Source organism: Macrobrachium rosenbergii, chromosome 26 (assembly GCF_040412425.1).
Source record: "Macrobrachium rosenbergii isolate ZJJX-2024 chromosome 26, ASM4041242v1, whole genome shotgun sequence".
Lineage (NCBI taxonomy): Eukaryota > Metazoa > Arthropoda > Malacostraca > Decapoda > Palaemonidae > Macrobrachium > Macrobrachium rosenbergii.
In genome coordinates, this window is record NC_089766.1 from 19,418,700 (window position 1) to 19,426,118 (window position 7,419).

Genomic DNA, 7,419 nt, shown 5'->3' on the forward strand with positions numbered 1-7,419 from the left:
CCGATTTGTCTATAATTTCCTCGCTCTTCTCTTGGAACTTTTTTTGTAAACTGGGGCCACATTACTCATTTTCCATCCTTTTGGTGCCTTTCGTTGTTCTGCAGTTTTCCTGTAGAGTTTATATAGGTGAGGAACTATCTCCTCTTTTAACTCTTTAATTTCTCTTGGATGAATCCTATCCGGGCCAGGAGATTTGAACTTTAGTTTTTCTATTTGTTTTTAACGTCTTCTTCTGTAAATACTATTTTGTCAAGCGGTTCTGCCCCTTTATATTTAATAGCTGGTTCAGGGATTGAGGTAGTGTCTTCAATTGTGAAAACACTAGTAAAAACTTATTCAGTAACTCTGCTTTTTCCAAGTCTGAGTTCACTAGGTTTCCTCTATTGTCTCTTAAGGGACCTATGCTATTTTTATTGGCTTCCTACTAATAACATGAGCAAAGAATTCTTTTGGGTTTTCCTTACAAGCTGATGCAACTCTCTTATCCTCATTTATCTTTGCATTTCTTACTAATTTGTCCACCATTCTGCAGAGTTCTTTATGCCTGCTTGCTTCTTCTGGTGTTGGGTGTGGATTCATTGATTTAGTGCAATCTGTCTCTTTCTCTTATTTTATTTTAATTTCTCTGTTGAACCACTTAGGCTGAGGGTTGCCGAGTTAGTATTTGCTTTAATGGTATACATCTGGAGTGTTTTTCTGTGAATTCTTCTAGAGAGAGAGAGAGAGAGAGAGAGAGAGAGAGAGGAGAGAGAGAGAGAGAGAGATAAAGAGAGTCTCATGCATACTGAGAGAGAGAGAGAGAGTCTCAGAATACCGAGAGAGAGAGAGAGAGAGAAAGAGAGTCTCATGAATACTGAGAGAGTGATGTAGGAAGTGTCTCATGAGATACTGTGAGAAAGAGAGAGGAGAGAAAGAGAGAGAGAAGATTGTGAAGAGAGAGAGAGAGAGAGATTTCAATTTGATTAACTGAGGTGACTCTGGTAGTAAACTAACAAAATCTCTATAAAAAAATGCAAATGAAATAAAATATTAAATACCAGAAAAATCAAGACTTTTCAGACACAATTATTCTACTCAAGTATTAAAAAAAAAAAACTACAACTACCCAGTTGCGTGATCCTGAAATTCCTCAAAGGTTGTCGTTTTTAGACATTAATGCTGATAAGATATTAACTGTAAATGCATCAGGATGAAGCAGATTGTCAATCATGAAACCTTTAAACAAAAAAGTTGTTGCTTTTTAGCAAACGAACAAATTTCAGAGACACACAAGTGGAAGTATGAAGCCAAAAAAAAAAAAAACTAATATGTTTGTAAATGGAAATGAATATAAAATTTTGGTCAAAGGCGAAGCCTGGGACCCATGAGGTCATTCATCGCTGAAAAGGAAATTCTGACAGTAAAGGTTTTAAAGGTGCACTATGAAACAATTGTTAGGAGAGGGTTAAGGAAAGTAAGATGGAAGAAAGAGAATATGAACGAGGTACAGTAAAAGAATGAAAGGGTTGCAGCTAGGGGCAAAGGGACGCTGTAAGGACCTTTGTAATGCCTACAGTGCACCGCATGAGGTGCAAGAAAAACCCCTTACGGCGGCGATTATAAAAGTGCCACTTTTACAAGAACTTCTCTCTCTCTCTCTCTCTCTGTCTCTCTCCACAGACCACAAACGAACAGTCAACGAGAATCTAAAATTACTGTCAAAATTTTCCAGAAAACGACGCCTTTTTTTCCGTCTCGGCTGCGTTTAACACATTTTTATATTCCATCCGAGAATCCCCTTCTCTCCCCTACCTCACAAATTCCCAGCAGATCAGTTGTATTGTTAAAAATATTTTGGTGGGTATACAGCTTGCTGATATACCTCATTTTATGTATAGGTTATATATGTCAATAAATCGTTTGAAATTTGAAACTGAAATTGATTTGCCTCTAGAAGAACTGTGTGTAACCCTCGAGAGATCTTCTTCGCACTAAAAGGACCTTTGAGACGCTGTTAGCCAGGACTAGCGGAGCCTCGTTATCAGGGAGTCTTGACGTGCGGAAACGTAGTGCCTGACGCGAGGCAAATAAAATAGAGATTAACATACATTCAAATGTTTGTTTGAGAATGGAAAATGGTTCATAATTCTATACAACCGTTACGGACAGAGTTCTGATAAATATAACCTTGGAAAGCTGACATTGTATTGTCCCGAAGAATATTGCGAGACATTACGCCTTAATTTGTCGTCGGCGTTTCCAGACGATTCTTGTGCCGTTGAGAGTAATATGGAATTGGATTTGAATTATAATTTCAGACCAAAGGCCAAGCGCTAGAACCTATGAGGTTATTCAGCACTGAAAGGTTTAACTGAGAGAAAAGAAGGTTTAAATGCGTAACAGAAGGAAAACCTCGCAGGTGCACTATGAAACAACTGTACGAGAAGGTGGAAAGCGTGATGGAAGAGAGAGAGAGAATACGAACGGAGGTACAGCAATAGGAAAGAAAGGGGTTGTAGCTGGGGGCCGAAGAGACACTGCAAAGAGCAGTAAGTAATGCCTACAACGCACCGCGCGAGGGGCACTGCCGGCACTATCCCCCTACAAAGTCCCTTCTCGTGTTTTTAAAGGCATTGTTTAAAATAAAGGAACTTCACGTTGCTGTCTGTCGAGGCTTTTTTAAGATCGAGGAAAGTCATGAGAAGGAGGAGACAATTCCTCAACTGTGACAGAGTTTTCTAATTCTCTAATTCTTACATTGGCCGGTCAGAGAATCGAACTCGGGCCCAGCAGAGTGCTATCCGAGAACGATACCAACCTTCCAATGAGGAACTAGCATAGGGTAAAGAACCATCTACGTCAATTCACTGTGAAAACAGTGAACAACTTTTGTTAATTTTAAGCTGCCATTTATTCATCCTCAAGATTAGATTACGACACCTTCCTTAAACCGTAAACCGAATTACCAGACTTCACAATACTCGGTAACAGACCAATTATCTACAAGTCAAATCAATTCTTGCTCATTCTGTTTACACACACAGTGACGCCTCCCACAGACGTCTGATGTTTTCCTCTGCTCATTCAGACGTCAACTGGAGCAGATGAATTGAATTGAATTGAATATAATGGAATACAGAATTCAGGCCAAAGGCCAAGCACTGGGACCTATGAGGAGAGGGTGGAAAGCAAGATGGAAGAGAATATGAAAGGAGGTACAGTAGAAGGAACGATAGGAGTTGCAGCTAGGAGCCGAAGGCACGCTGCAAAGAACCTTAAGTAATATCTATAGTGCACCGCATGAGATGCACTGACGACACCAACCTCCTACGGGATGGAGCAGATGAGACGCGGCCACAGAGCGACAGATTTTCAATACAAGTGGATTTCACGTCATACAAACCAGAGGCAAAAGTCGAGTAGTTGTGGTTTCGGTGAAACTTCAAATGCAAATAGAATCTCTGAGGACATGCAAATATATGTATGGGTATACCTGACCGATCTGTTCCTTTGCATTTCTCAAGTTTTAAGAGACCGCAAATACATTTACGCGTTTCTTAAAAGTATTTATTTTTGTGTCTTTTCTATAACGTGTGATTGTGTACAAGTCAAACGAGAGAGAGAGAGAGAGAGAGAGAGAGAGAGAGAGAGAGAGAGAAACTCCGCATGCTTGCACAGTATTTATGTACATACCACTATGTAATGTCTTCAAAAATGTTATTTCAAATTACCTCACTTTCTTTGAGAGAACGACGTATTGATAGCAAAAAGAAGACTGCCTTATTTCGACACAAGTGGTTATAGGATATGAAGTATCTCTTCATAATTGGCGAAAGAATTTGCAGGATCATATACCTCTGTTATAATTGACCAATTCCCGATTTCTGTTATATATAAGTTGAACAAAAAGCGAGAGAATAGCCTCTCAGTAATAGACATCTTTTCCATAAACTAAAGATGTTATGACCAAAGCAGCTCAGTAGAATTCATTCATTATCCAATTAACAAGGCATAGAAAAAACTTCAATGGTACTTTGCCTTTGCACTAATCGATATATACTCGTAAGCACGGTTGCAATGGATACAAGTTATAATCTAGTCTTCAGTTTTATTGGCATACCATACAATACCTGCAATAACCCTCCTTAGTTACCTGTAGAACAGGTTTCCACAACTTCTAAACCATTGCTGTGCTTTCCTGCTTCTCCCTGTGTGCTTCCGCAAAGTTGGTTTTCTTGACAGGCTCCTCTGCCACCACCGGACCTGCCGAGAGGCTCAAGATCAGAATATTCCAAGAGACGATTTCTGTTATTACTAAACTTAATATTTTTGTTTCTATCTTAGTCTAAAACTCATCCAGTCAGCGGTGGGAGCCACGTTAACTTTAAAATTATTTGGGGTTAAGTTTTATAGTTCTACGTATCATTAGGGCAGTTAATGACAGTTTAGTCCTCTCAAACTGGCAGAGCAATAGTTAACCACTGCCACTTTTTTTTTTAGCAATTTATATCAATTCATTATTTTACCTAATAGTTTTTCATGTTAGAAAAAATTTAATTCTTTATTAAATTAACCCATATCCATCAGATGCGATTACACTATAAAGGATCCGATGTCCTGAATTTTGTCCCAAAACTCCACCTCTGACTGTTCCGAGTTTGTTTAACAAAGGTCATAAGCCTTCGAACTTTAAACATCAGGATATCTCTCGGGGTCCAACCATGCAGCAATTACCTCTGCAGTATTAAACTGTCTCAACGTGCTTTCAAGAACCTGCATACTTTGTCTGAACAGGACAACCAGTTCTATTTTAATTTCAACGGTAATATAGAATTTTGGGATATTGAAACTCTACATTCTTAGTAAGCAAACAATGGTCACAGGAATATTTACCCCCCCCCCAACCATTTACTTGCATCACAAAGTGTAGCCAGCATTTTGTGTTGCCAGCTTTTAAACTTAATTTCAGAATTCTAAATTAGAACAATTACACTTAAAGGGAAACACTGTTCGGCTTCCCTTTAATTACAAGTTCCCAGTTCCGCTTCCCTTTAATTACAAGTTCCCAGTAGTTACTGTTCCTTTTTACCAACTCAGTCTAATTGGGCTTGCATAAGAATTCTGTCAGGCAGGAATTGTTTTAATAGATTAAAACATGTTACAGGTAGGTACATTTAAGAGCCAAATTACACAACCCCAGAAATTCTCTCTGCAACTCCAAGAGCACCTGAAGTATTCAACCAAAGTATTCACCATCCCTAGTCAAAAGTTTAATGAAACCTCAAACACAGATTCATATTACATTAGGATCAGGTAGTGATGAATACTTTCTGCAGCTTGTAAGTTTATTCCATTAAAATTAAGTTTTATGTTACTACATCAAAAATCGATCACTGAAGATCACTGCATTCCTCCTCCAATGACAGTCTTCGTAACAAGGCTTGACAACAATTAACTAGGCTTCAACATTTTCAAGAAAACTAAGTTCTCGACGTTGCTCAATTTGCCTCCTCTACCACACTTGTCCTCCATCCTAACTATCCGTACCACACTGCTGTGAGCTCTGTACAAGTTTTAAACACCTGTCAATCAGACCAAAACCAAAGGTTAGGACTAGGTTCAACTATACGAATAAATGAAGATTACAAGAGATCAGTTATAAAAAACTCCAACGCCATTACTGAAAAGGCTGAAAAACTGCTCAACATGCTGTAGTAGCCACCAACCAAGCTAAACTTGTGACCTGTTTTGCCACTACTTAGTAAAACTGCCGCAGGACAAAGATATATTTTGCAATTTTACACACCAGCCACTACCTCAGTCTCATGTACAGAACCCTAAGTAACGAAAGCTCAGTATAATCATTCCTCTTAGTATAAACTTAACTCCACCAACCCCTATCAATAAAATCTTAAATTTGTGCAAAACTGATTATGCCCATTCCCAATCACATTGCATCTGATGTAAGTCGCAAGCCATTACACAAGTTCATTAAATGAATGGGGTGGGGGGGTAAATTATTTGCAGTGCTTGCAGCCGTCTCCTACTTAAGGACTGCTTACATTAAAAATCTGACAACCGAGAGATATCCTGTTACTATAAAAATACTTAGTTTCGTTGACCTTATAACCCAAAATATTACTTTATAAATAAAATTCTGGAACATTACTCCGTTACACTAAGCTTAAAACCTCAATATGAAAATCTCATAACTAAAATAAATAAACTTTAGTAAGAATAAAATCAAATAATGCTCCAAGTTTCTTTAATTCTATAATCTTTCAATACCTTTCAGTAAGTTAAGATTTATCTATTGAAGAACTTATGAAATTTTGAAAACTGCAATATTTCAGCAAGTAAACGAATGTTAAAAATCAAGAGTAACAAAAAATTAATCCAAGGAACTACAATGAAACTTGTAAAAACTATATTGAACACCGCAATACTGGTTAATATTTAACCTTTTGTTTGACAAAAAAAAAAAAAAAAAAAAAAATGCAAGCCCCTCTCCTGGCGTACGGCAGACCGAAGTCTGCCGTACGTCAGAGGGGCTTCCCCAACAGGGGCTCCGCCCCTGAGGGGAGGAATAGCTTGCTTTAGTTAAATTTGCAAAAATAAATTAGGAACATTGACTCACCTTTTGGAGCGATGAAATATACGTTACCAATGTCCGTGTGGATAGATTGACATGTCTGACCGTCAGCGACTCTTGGGCAATATAGAAGTTCCGCTGATCCTGAAAAGGAACGGTTCCGTCGTAATAAAATCTATAAACTTTGAAAGACTATCAAAGTAATGTAAAAGCTGTAAGAAAGTACTATGGAAAAACTATCAATTAAAATATAGAAAACTTAAAGTGGAAAAATAATTGCAACAAATGGGAACTATCGGAATATATCAATTGTAATGTCAAAACGGTAAAACTATTTTACAACGTACTATAGGAAAAACCTCAAAAGTTCAAAAACTAAAATACAAAGTGCTAAAGTATTAAAACCCCACCAAGTTCAACGAAGACTTGCCTCTCCTCGCGGACAAAAGCAGCGTACACACGGACTTGCGCACACCAAAACGACAAGCAGGAACAAGGAGACTATCACCAACGAGGTCCAATACTGTTCTGAGGAAACTTCTCGCTTTTGGTCGGACGAAAACCCGAAGCTCCGACGCCAAGGACCCTAAAGGCACAGCCCAGCCGGCAGACGAGAGCTCCGTCGCTTTCCAAGTAGAACTGACACTTCGACTATTGACCCCCTGGTTAGCCACTGCTCAGGAGTTTGGTTTATCAAGACACATCTAATTATTTTCAGAACTTTTACCATGCAAATTCTAATCATTAATGAAAATAATGTTATTTTAGGCTCTGTTAAGCCTTAATATTCGGTATGAAAAAGGGGGATGGAAGAGGGAAGGGGAGGGTGATGGACGAGGGGAGGGGAG

The 7,419-nt window shown here is 38.5% G+C and overlaps 1 long non-coding RNA gene across 1 annotated transcript; it reads right to left on the reverse strand.

Annotated features, from left to right (window-relative positions):
- Positions 1-5,085: 5,085 nt before the first annotated feature.
- On the reverse strand, positions 5,086-7,152 carry LOC136853106 (uncharacterized). Its single transcript, XR_010857349.1, has 3 exons — positions 7,002-7,152; positions 6,617-6,715; positions 5,086-5,561 (listed from the first exon to the last, which is right to left on the reverse strand). It is a non-coding gene; the product is annotated as an uncharacterized lncRNA (long non-coding RNA).
- Positions 7,153-7,419: the final 267 nt, after the last annotated feature.